The sequence below is a fragment of the Terrapene carolina genome, unplaced genomic scaffold (genome assembly GCF_002925995.2).
Source record: "Terrapene carolina triunguis isolate 2854851 unplaced genomic scaffold, T_m_triunguis-2.0 Scaffold85, whole genome shotgun sequence".
NCBI lineage: Eukaryota > Metazoa > Chordata > Testudines > Emydidae > Terrapene > Terrapene triunguis.
In genome coordinates, this window is record NW_020664436.1 from 12,816,989 (window position 1) to 12,828,035 (window position 11,047).

The window sequence follows — 11,047 nt, forward strand, 5'->3', positions numbered from 1 at the left end:
CAATTTTGTACTTTGTAGTCCTAAAGAGACTACAGTTCCCGGCTTGCAATGCTCCGTGGACTACTGGCACCCGCAGTGCAGCGGATGGAGCGGTGCATGCTGGTATTTGTAGTTCTACGCCCGTTGCGTTCTGCCCCCCCTCCCTCCCCGGGCCGCTTGAGCCCAGGGAAAGGTTGCGAATTTGAAAATTCCCGCGGTGGCGGCGGCAGCTCTCGCGAGAACTGCCCCCCCCACCCCACCTTCCCTTCCCGGTGGTGAGCGGGTGTGCGTGGGGGGGCCGGGTTGCTGCGCAGACACTGAGTGCGGCGGAGCCGGGCAGGCCTGGGAGAGGCAGGCGCCCGCCTTAACCGCTGTGGGGAGATGCCGTCGCCGTGACCGGCACGGGGGGGAGGAGACGCGCCGGGCAGGAGGCAGACGGCGGTGACACCCGCCCCAGCAGGTACCTGCGGGAGGTTCCGCTGCAGCCCGCCCGGCTAGGCCGGCTCCGGCTCCCCGCCCGGGCACGGACGGGGGGGCGCCCTCGGGGGGGGCGCCGGGCTCAGGAGGGAGGGGTGGGTGGGCAGGGAGCGGCCCGGCGCAGCCGCTGCGGGCCCGGCAGGCGAGGGGGCGGGGGAGCCGGCTCCTTATGTAAGTGACCCCGGGCCGCGCAGCCGCCGCCGCACATGGCGGTGCCTGGTGCCCGAGCGAGCGAGCGGCCGCAGCCTGTTCCCCGGGCAGCCCAACCGCGGGAAGGCGGGAGGGTCGCTCGGTGCTGCCCCGCCGGCGCTTAGGCCCGGGCAGAGCACATGGAGGCGCTGGTGGGTGTGTGGGGATCGCAGCAGCCCGGGCGGCCAAACGAGCTGTGCTTTTCCCTGGCAATGATACTGCCTCGTCCCTAGCCCGTCCCCCTCCCCCGTCAGACAGTTTCTAGGGGGGCATGTGGACCGGAGACACCCTAGGTTTTAGGGCGGGGGCATGGGAAGGTTTGTACTTAAAAGCGGGGCCATTATTGATAGTTTACCGAAATGTAGTGCGTTTTTGTGAGGTTCCCGTGCATGTTTGACTTTTGTAGCCATGTGGCTACAGAGTCGGTGCAACTTTCTATTGCCTGCTGCTGGGTGTGTGTGTTTTTTAAAGTACTGTATGTATCAGTTGGTAGGGCACAAAGTTGCTGATTATAATGATGGTAAACAGTTCAGAATTTCATTTCTGGTTCTCATAAACCTTAGATATACCACGATAAGCTCAAAACTTCCATCAGTGGGAACAAATATTTTCAACCTTTGTTGTCTGATAATTTTCCTAACATCGACAGCCAGAAGGTGGTGTAAAAATGGGGCTCAGTAGCGGGGGCTAGAATCAGAATTCAGTTAAGGCTGGTTGCCTGATAGGGCGGGAATGGGATGGTTTAAGGTATGCTCTTAGGGAATCTAGTCTATATCAGTCTTGCCTAATAGTTGTTATTGCATGTGGGCAGCATTACAGCTTCCTGCCTCCTGGAGTGGCTGGGGATACATCCCCACTCTTTTCCTCCATTATTTCTATTTGCTTTTGTTTGTCCTGGAATCATTTTTGAAGTTTAGGTTAATCACTTCCATACTGAGTATCAGGATTTAAACTACCAGAATCTTATTCAGTCAATCAATGTGCTGGGTGTAGAACTGTAATAGGTGTATAGTCTTGTTAAAAATGACTGTCAAGTATGGTTCTGCTGAAGGAGCAGTGATAACCACTTACTCTAATAGTTTAAGATTCATTGTGTGATGTAGACAAAAACCTGATGTAAACTTCTTTGTGGCTCCCCCTCACCACAAAAAATAAGCCTGTACTATAGCATGGTTATTGCCATACACTTTTTTGGTGCAGTACTGTTTCTGAACATATGTTTGAAAATTACTTAAACTTTGCATCAAACTTTGTGTGCCAAGACTAATAACTCTAATGCAAGGTGGGAGATTGAGTTTATGGCTGCAGCTAATGCAGAAGCTCAGTGGGCTTTCACTCCTGCTGCTGCACATAGAATTCCTGAGGCAGCAGAGTGAAACTACAAAAATCATGGCTCATCACCCTGCCTCTCAGTAAGCAATGGGTAACAGCAATAGTGAAATAGGCCTGATTCTTCTTGTATTCTGCCATAGACAAACTCTCTCTTGCCAGTGGCTTTATTACAGTGATGGTTAGTTTCTAGGTTAAATATCAAGGTTCTCATTCAAAACTTCATGGGTTCTGTGCAGGGGGGCTGTTTCTGAATACAGGTAGGGATGAACTTACCAACTGCTACCACCAATAAATCACAAACTTATTTATTCCTTTTATGGGAAGATATGACAGAATTGCCGGCTCATTGAACATGAGCACCATTGTGCTTAAAGTTCCCTCTCTTCCTAACATTCCTCCAGGATTCATCAAATACTTCCGGGTTTAAAAAGAAAAATAGTTTTGTGTAATATAAACTGTGGATGGTGTTTTCCAAAATGAACTCGCTATCTTCTCTCATTTCCCTTTCTGCAGACTCTTCCCATTTCCCCCCCTATGTACTAGAGTTTTACACATACTTTTTACTGCTAGTCAGTAAACCAGATCATCTTAACCCTTCCCCCATGCTTGTTGTGTAATAACTGTTGCCTCCCGAAGTATTAGGTCCCCATCTCCCTGGTTCAGAGTCAGCTGAGAGTTGCAATGCCTCAGATTGTTTTAACAGATTTCTTGTGTGGCTGATTGAAATGTTGACTGGCTCCAGAAAAAGTAATTTCAACCTTTCTCATCCAATGTGATAGTTATTGTAATGTTGAGACTTTGGGTAAATGAAAGATAGTATCTTGGATGATGTCTTTTCTCCCCTACCTCTACTCAGTCCTCCTTGCAAAAGAGCATGTTGAGGATTCCCCTTACAAAGTCATCTGAGCCCTTCTTTGATTTGCTCTGCAGTAGCCAAACAAGATTACTTTTCTGTGAACCAGTCTTACAGGTACTCCTTTCAGTTGAAACTGATGGCATCTTTTGTCCCAGAACTCTGGCTTTGCTAAGTCCATGGCACATTGACTTTCTCCAAAATAGCCCATGATAGTCCTAGAACTGAAGTATGTAGTATAAGGGAAAAATGGTTGAAGCGTGAGATGCCAAAATTACTGCTTTGGAACAGGAGAGAGCTGGAAGTTAAAGGTTTGACTTATTCATGTAGCATTTCAAACTCCCCTGCTGGCTGCCTGATTTTTAGTAGCAAGGAACATTCTAGTGTCATGCTTACAGGGCTAGCTGTATCTCTCTACCTACTCTCTGATGTATCTGAGTGCCCCCCCTCGAGTATCAGATCTCATGTATTTACCTCTCCTGGGGTGGAATTCTGCAGTTTTCCCACTTGGCCTGGGGCTACAGTACACTGTGTAGAGACCATGTGTACCAGCAGGTCCGACTGGGTTTGAGTGCTTCTGGTTCTTCCTTTTGGGAGTCTGAAACCAGGATGAGTGTAGTGACCAGACAGCCTTCTTAAACCAAAGTATTGTTGAATCTTAATGGTAGGAACAAATCATAAAAGGATTTTTAAAACCATCTACATGCACATATCTTACCTAAAGTCCCCTGTAATGGTAGGCCAGGCAGTTCTAACTTCACATACTTCAGAGTGTTCCTGCGTCAATCTGAACAGCTCCCCAACAACTGCTTCCCCCTAGAGAGAGTCATTTTTATCCAGCCAGTTTTTTGATCTGATCAGTTGCTAGTTGTTAGCCCTCCTTGTCCATACTAGTTTGGTGAATTCAGCGGGTGGTGGAGTCAGGGAGGCAGTGACTTAACAACCCTCAAGTATTTGCTGAAGGTGTCTTAACCTGAGCCATTCTTTTGCTTTCCCGCTTGTTTCCCAGCAGCCCTGTTGAGTATACTGAGTAAATTCTACATTAATGTCCCAATAACCAGGTCAATATACAGAATTCATAAATAATTACAGAGCAGATCCATGTTCCTCACAATTATGATTAGACCATATCTATGCTGGCAAAACTTACAAAATTTCCTTCTTTGCCGGAGGATCCCTAGTGTAGACGAGGCTCTGGTAGCTTCTGGCAGTTGTATGTACCACCATTTAATTAAACCTGCTGAAAAGCAGGTTTAATGAAAACTGTGTTAAAAGTGGGGCCAACCACTGGAGCCTTGTCTTCTTCACAATGCTCATCAGTTCAGCTGAACTGGTGTTGGAATCAGCGGTAATTACTTTTAAATGTCTCTGCTATAGACAAAGCCATAGTGTCACAGAATAAACTCTCTCCTAGAAAAGAACCCAGGATTTTTGTGCTACACATAGCACCTCCCAAACATGGCAAAGACAAGTGCCATATTTAGAAAGAAATGGAGCCATATTTGGAATGTCATTAAAAGCATTCACTTGAACAGAGTTCCATCAGATAATGGCCATTTGACTCTTAGAGACCTTAACTGTGTCCTCTGCTGGAAAATTCCTGGTAACTTTTTATGTTTTTACCATTTATTTTTGGCCTCTTGTTAATTAGTGACTCTTCCATTTTAGGAGAAGCTAGCCTGTTGATCAGGATCTTTTTGCAGTTGCCAAATAGGCACAAAAAATAGTCCTTGGTTTTTAGTTGCTTCATCTTGTTTCTTGATTAAATGGATCTCACAAATAAGGATAATCTTTCATTTGATGTCCTCAGATACCTTCCTATATTCTGTGCACTTCGTTACACTTTGCTTTTTTTAATATGTACTTTCAAAATCACTCATGTACCAGTGGTTTTAAACATAAAGGGACACTGCCAACTTGATTCTTTTGAAATAGTCTACTTAAAACAGTCCTTTTTGGAATTTTAAAAAATCCTTTAAAAAGAAAACAAAACAATCTTAAGGGTTGTTCTGCTCCTCTACTGATGTTTTAGGAGGCTCATTTGGGTGAGTTTAAGAGCAACACTAAACTGGCTCTGGTCTGGCCCTCTACCCCCTCTCCACATTCATTCATCTGGTTACTGCATCTTAGCTTCAGCTTTGCTGTTACTTGTCATTGGTGAACACCTTCCAGCAGGATTGGCAGAAGAGCATAATAGTAAACTCTTCCAGAGCAGTTCATGATAGGAAATGCAGCTAATCATCAAAACAGTAAAACTGACTGCATGTATAGCTGTCAAATGCCAAAAGTAAACTGAGTAGAACATATTTTTCTGGAATTTTTTATTTCAGAACTTTAGATGTTGTTATAGTAAGCGGTAGCAACATTTTCCAATGGAAATGAGTGTATGTTGAACAGTGACCTTTTAACCTTTGCATGTGGGTGGATTAACTTAAATTGGAGGTTCAGATTCATGGTGTGTACACCACATTGCAGATTCTCTTGTCCCCTTCCCCTTCCCTTTCTAATCTACAACAATTGCCTTAATGGAAAAAATAGGAATGGATTTAATATATTTGTATGTCTTACATGATGAATGTTTGGGCTTTTTTAAAAAAAAGTTAATCACTGTCTACTTCTTATGTGTATCTTCCCTCCCATCTGTTCTGTTCCTCTCCTCCTGTGCTTCACTGCTGCATGGTCCCCTTTTCCCTGTTGCTTGGCTGCTTGCTTCAACTACTCCCTTGGATGTACTCCCTGGCTGGCTTTTTCCTCCTCTGCACATTCTTCTCCCACTAGTAGCTTCAGTATCTTTGGGCAACTCCTATTTCTCTTTTCCTTCTGATGTAGCAGTGGTCTGTAGGCTGGTTCCTCGTTTCCAGGTGCATTTACAGGCCTCCAGGCTCTTTTGCAATGAAAAACCTAGACTGGGAATGGGTGGTGCATTAGCACCACGTGACTTGCCAGCTTTCCACAGACCATAGCTTGTGAACCATTGATTTAAGACAAGCCTTTACAATTTATTTTAGTCCTTTAATTAGTTGAAAAGGGAATTGATCTAAATCAACAATTTACATTTTTTATCTTTAAGTATCTTAAAGAGAAATTTTGCCTCTTCACCTGGTAGAAGAGATAAAAATCTATCTATTTGATGTATTAAAAGTATAGTCAATTTATTACCGAGCTAATATTTCCATTTGGTGTCTTGTTCAAACAATGACTTGTCTTAACAAACTGCTGTTATTTGGTCTTCTTTTTTTCTATAATAAAGATCTCTGTTGTATTTCTGACTTACTAGACATTAATTTATTCTTCAAAGCATATTAGGTTTATTGTTAGAATTAAACTAAGCAAAGCCATTAGTACGAGTATGTTAAAACTTTAAAAAGCCTTTTTCCTTATGGGATTTTTATAGCAAATAAAAATATTCAGCCCATTGTCATTTAAAAATGTCCCCCCAAAAAAAAAAACAGCCCATAACTTGCTGCCAGTACTATCTTATCCCATTAGAAATGCTAACAGTCTCTGTTGTGATTCTGTGTCTTTTATGCTGGCATAGGAAACAATAGATCCAGAATTTTCAGACTGGCTGACTGCAGCAGCGTCCTTGCCATCAGCAGCATTCTTCTCAAAATGTTGCCTTGTTCTTGGTACCAGGCTCTGCATCTGTTATACTTTTTGCCATTGGTATATGCTGCTTTTTTTGATGCTGGCAATAGACACACAGACTTCTTTAAACATCTTTCAAATAGGGTGTCCGTGTGATGTGGAGTAAGGCAGGTCCCCCTGTCCATCCCGCAGCATCCCTTCCCCCTGCCCTCTAAAGCTAGGTTACTGTTTGTACATAACTTAATTGTAAATAGCAGTTGTGTTCCTTCTAATGGTATGGCTGTTTCCACACAGTGTCTGTCTTCCAAGGTAGTTGTTATAAATGGCATCTCAACGGTCTATAATCTCTCTCCCAGCATGCACTGATAGTGTAAGAGCTTTATTTGCACTACAACATTTAGGTTGCAACCAGTGTTCTAAGTAAGGCTTAGATTTTGTCAGGGATATTTTTAGTAAAAATCACTGACAGGTCACGGGCAATAAGCAAAAATTAACGGAAGCCCATGACCTGTCTGTGATTTTTACTAAAAATGCCCCTGACAAAATGAGGAGGGTCCAGCACCCACAGCTTCTAGGGATTCTGGGGTCCCCTCTGGCCTGCCGTGGCTGGGCAGCTGCAGGGGGCCCTCTCCTGCAGCAGCTGAGAGCTGTGGGGCTGCCTGCTGACAGCTTCAGCCTCCGGGGCAGAAAATGTCATGGGTCTCTGGAAGTCAGTTTCCGTGACATCCATGACCTCTGTGACATAATCGTAGCCTTAGTTATAAGTCCCTGGAATGTCTTCACACACCAATGTCTACACATAAGGTTCTAAATGATGCACAGGCGCTCTTACCACCATTGTGATTATACTTGTTCAGAGTAAATGCCAAGTACAGTGGCCAAAGTTTTCAAACCAGGGGACCTAAAATTAGGCTTCTAAATCTGCATATCAGAGATGTTGTGTGTTTGCACCACCTACCAGAGTGAATAGCAGCAGACTATCAAAAATGCCTATGTAACTGTCATAAATTTTATTGGTTAAATCTAGATCACCATAGTCCATTTACACTAATGAACCGACCAGTTAATGACAAATTGTGAACAGTAGGTGCTGCTGAATTGATGTTGAAAACAACTTAGTTGCCAGGATGTATGATTTTGAAAAAGGCTTTGTTTCATCCACACTTAGGGCTTGTCTTCACTATGGGGGTAAGTCGACCTAAGTTATGCTACTCCGCCTGCGTGAATAACCTAGCTGGATTCGACGTAGCTTAGGTTGACTTACCTCTGTGTCTTCACGGCGCTGAGTCAACGGGAGACACGCTCCGGTCGACTTCCCTTACTCTTCTTGGAGAGCTGGGGTCGACTGGAGAACGCTCTGCCATTGATTTAGCGCGTCTCCATTAGACCTGCTAAATCGATCCCTGCTGCATTGATTGCAGCAATGTTGATTTACCAGTAGTGGAGACCAGCCCTAACACTTAAATGGTTATCTGCACCAGTTTCAGCAGGACCTGTGGTCACAGATCCACAGGTCCAGTGCTTTCAAACAGCTCTGGAACATCCCTGTGATGACCACCCTTAGGATGTCTCTCTCTCACTGGGATAAGTCCCTTGGCTTCACTGCCTCCTGGGACCAAATCTCGGAGCCTTTGGCTCCGCTTCCTTTTGCCATGAACTCCCTGTAGAATCTCCCACCTGGTTTGGATCCCGGAGGGAGATTTATGTACCCAAAGGGAGCAATGTACTCCCAGTTTCCTTAATCTGGAGTGACTCTCTGCCAGTTTTGTAAAAGCAGAAGGGTTTATTAGATGTCTGGAATACAGCATGGAAAGTCCTTGGTTATCACAGAAAACAGAAGGTTACAGCATAGTCCATCTGGGTCAGTTCAGAGCCCAGAGCTCTCTGATCCCTTCCGAGTCCCAGTCCAGAAGCTGCTTCTCCCCTCCAACAGCCCACACTTAACAACCCCCTGACCCCTCATCAGTCCTTTGTTCTTGTTCCAGGGCAAACATAGTCACCTAGCCCTCCTCGATAGCCCTTTGTTCTCCAGCTGGTCAAACCTGGCTGGTTTCCTGCAGAGCATGAGCCCTTCATGGTCGTTAGTTGCTAGATGCCAAAATCCAGGCAATTGTCCATGGAGAGTCCCAGAAGATATGGACCCCAGTCACACCTGGATCTCTGCAAAGAATAAACATACTTTCCCTCCCCACCTAGTTAACCATGCTGTGCACAAAGGAAACTGAGGCACATACACTATTCATCCAAAATATGAAAAATTCCCATTCCATCACACCTGTTCCTGACTATTACTGCCACCATCAGGTCCGTTCATAGTGTAGGCAGGGTTTATCTCTCTTGGGCTGGATTCTTGGGCCAGGCGTACGCTACAGACCTATATCAGTATAACTAGTTATACTGATATAGGACTGTTTATAAGTCGCTCAGGTATGTGAAAAATCCAACCCCCTGAATGATGTAGTTATACTGATAGCACAGTCTACACCGGGGAATTATGTCAACAAGAGCTTCTCCTGTTGACATAGATGCTACTTCTTGAGGGGATGGATTGACTACACTGATGGGAGAAGCTCTCTTGTCAGCGTCGGAGCATCTTTACTAAAGCGTTTCAGCTGCTCAGCTGTAGTGCTGTATGCGAAGGCAAGCCTTTGTGCAAGTGTAGGATATTGAATTATATGTGGTCTGTCTATCTTAATATCTCGTAACAACCTTTTAAAAAATTCAATTTCATTATACTGTCAAGAACTTTTTTAACCCACCTATGCAAAAAATAAATAAATTCTTTTTAATTAGCACACCTGGTTTTCATAAATCAGCAGCTTTATTCTTTTATATACCTGGACTGTCACTCATTCTTTTCTACCTGGCTGTATGTAGTTCTGTCATCTGAGCATCCAGGATATTAATGCCTTTAAGTTCTCCCACAAAACTTTGTCCAGTATTTATTTTATAGTGCCTGAGCTTGCTAAACTCTTCTCAGAAGACATTAAAAAAGACATGGTCCCTGCCTGAAAAAGTCTGCAATCTAAACTTTAGATGTGACATGAGGAGTGAAGTTGACAAGCAGTAGGGAGCAGAAGGACAAAGATTGCACCAATACAGTCATCTAATTACTCAGTAGTTTATGTTCATTTTGGTGAATCAAATCAATTTATTTCAGATTAACCTTAGTCACCAGTTGTAACTACTTCATAATATATAAGGATATTTAAAAGGACATGGGTCAAAACTGGCCCAAGAACAACAGGAGTGCTTTCATTAAATTTCTGTGGAGACTTGTGTGTGCTTTATTTCAAGAATGACACTCTCAATTTACTCTTGTTAATCTCATAAATCTGAAAATTCAGGTACTGCCCCTGCCTTGATGTCCTCCTTCCAAGCCATAGATTATACAGCCAGAAAAGAATATTGTGATAATCTAGTCTGATCGCCTGTATTCTAATATTTGCCATAGGACTTCCCTGAATTAATTCTAGTTTGAACTAGAACATATATATATTTTAGAACGCTCTTTCTTGATTTTAAAATTTTCCAATGATAGAGAATCCATTGCAGCACTTCTTAAATAGTTCAGATGATTAATTTCCCTCACTGTTTAAAAAAAAAAAAAAAAATTCACATTACTTCTAGTCTGAATTTGTCTAGCTTGTATTTCCAGCCATTGGATCTCGTTATACCTTGTCTGCTAAATTGAAGAGCCCTCTATTACCAAATTTCTGTTCTTCATGTAGGTACTTAAAGACTGTGATCAAGTAACCCCTTAACCTTCTCTTAGTAAAGGTAAATAGATTGAACTTTTGGAGTCTTTCACTATAAGGCATGTTTTCAGTCCTTTCATCAATTCCATGGTTCTTCTCTGAACCCTCTCCAATTTATCAACATCATTCTTGTATTGTGGATACCAGAACTGGACATAGTATTCTGGTAGTGGTTGCTCCCGTGCCAAATACAAAGGTAATATAATCTCCCTAACTCTAACTCACTATTGCTCTGTTTATACTTCCAAGGATCACATTAGCCCTTTTGGCCACAGTATCACACTTAGAGCTCATGACTCCGAAGCCCTTTTCAGCGTCACTGATTCTCAGGATAGAGCCCCCAACCTGTAAGTATGGCCTGCATTATTTATTTCTAGAAGTATGACTCTACATTTGGCCATATTAAAACACATACTGTTTATTTACATCCTGCTTACCGAGTGATCTAGATTGCTCTATATCAGTGGTCTGTCCTATTCTTTTTTTTATCACTCCCCCAATCTTTGTGTCATTTGTGAACTTGATCTGTAATGATGTTGTTTTCTTTCAGGTCATTGATAAAAATGTTCAATACTATAGGGCCGAGAAGCGATATCTGGGGGACCCTACTAGGACACACTTGATGATTCCCTGTTTACAGTTGCATTTTCAGACCTATCAGTTAGCTAGTTTTTATTCCATTTAATGTGTGCTGTGTTGATTTTGTATTATTCTAATCAAAATGTAATGCAGTATCAGAAGCGTTAGTTATGCTCATACAAAGCACACGGGATCTTTATAGAGGAAGGTAAATACACAGCATTTATTGAAAATACAACAGTTAGCATATGCTTTTCACACACACTCTCTCTCTCTCTCTCTCTCTCCCCCT

At 43.3% G+C, this 11,047-nt stretch overlaps 1 protein-coding gene across 1 annotated transcript in view; it reads left to right on the forward strand.

The window, feature by feature from the left end:
• The first annotated feature begins 350 nt into the window (after window positions 1-350).
• Window positions 351-11,047, forward strand: part of AHCTF1 (AT-hook containing transcription factor 1) — a 78,535-nt gene continuing 67,838 nt past the window's right edge. Inside the window, exon 1 of the mRNA XM_026649641.2 lies at window positions 351-439. The gene's annotated coding sequence lies outside the window, so the exon portion shown is untranslated. The remainder of the gene's footprint in view (window positions 440-11,047) is intronic.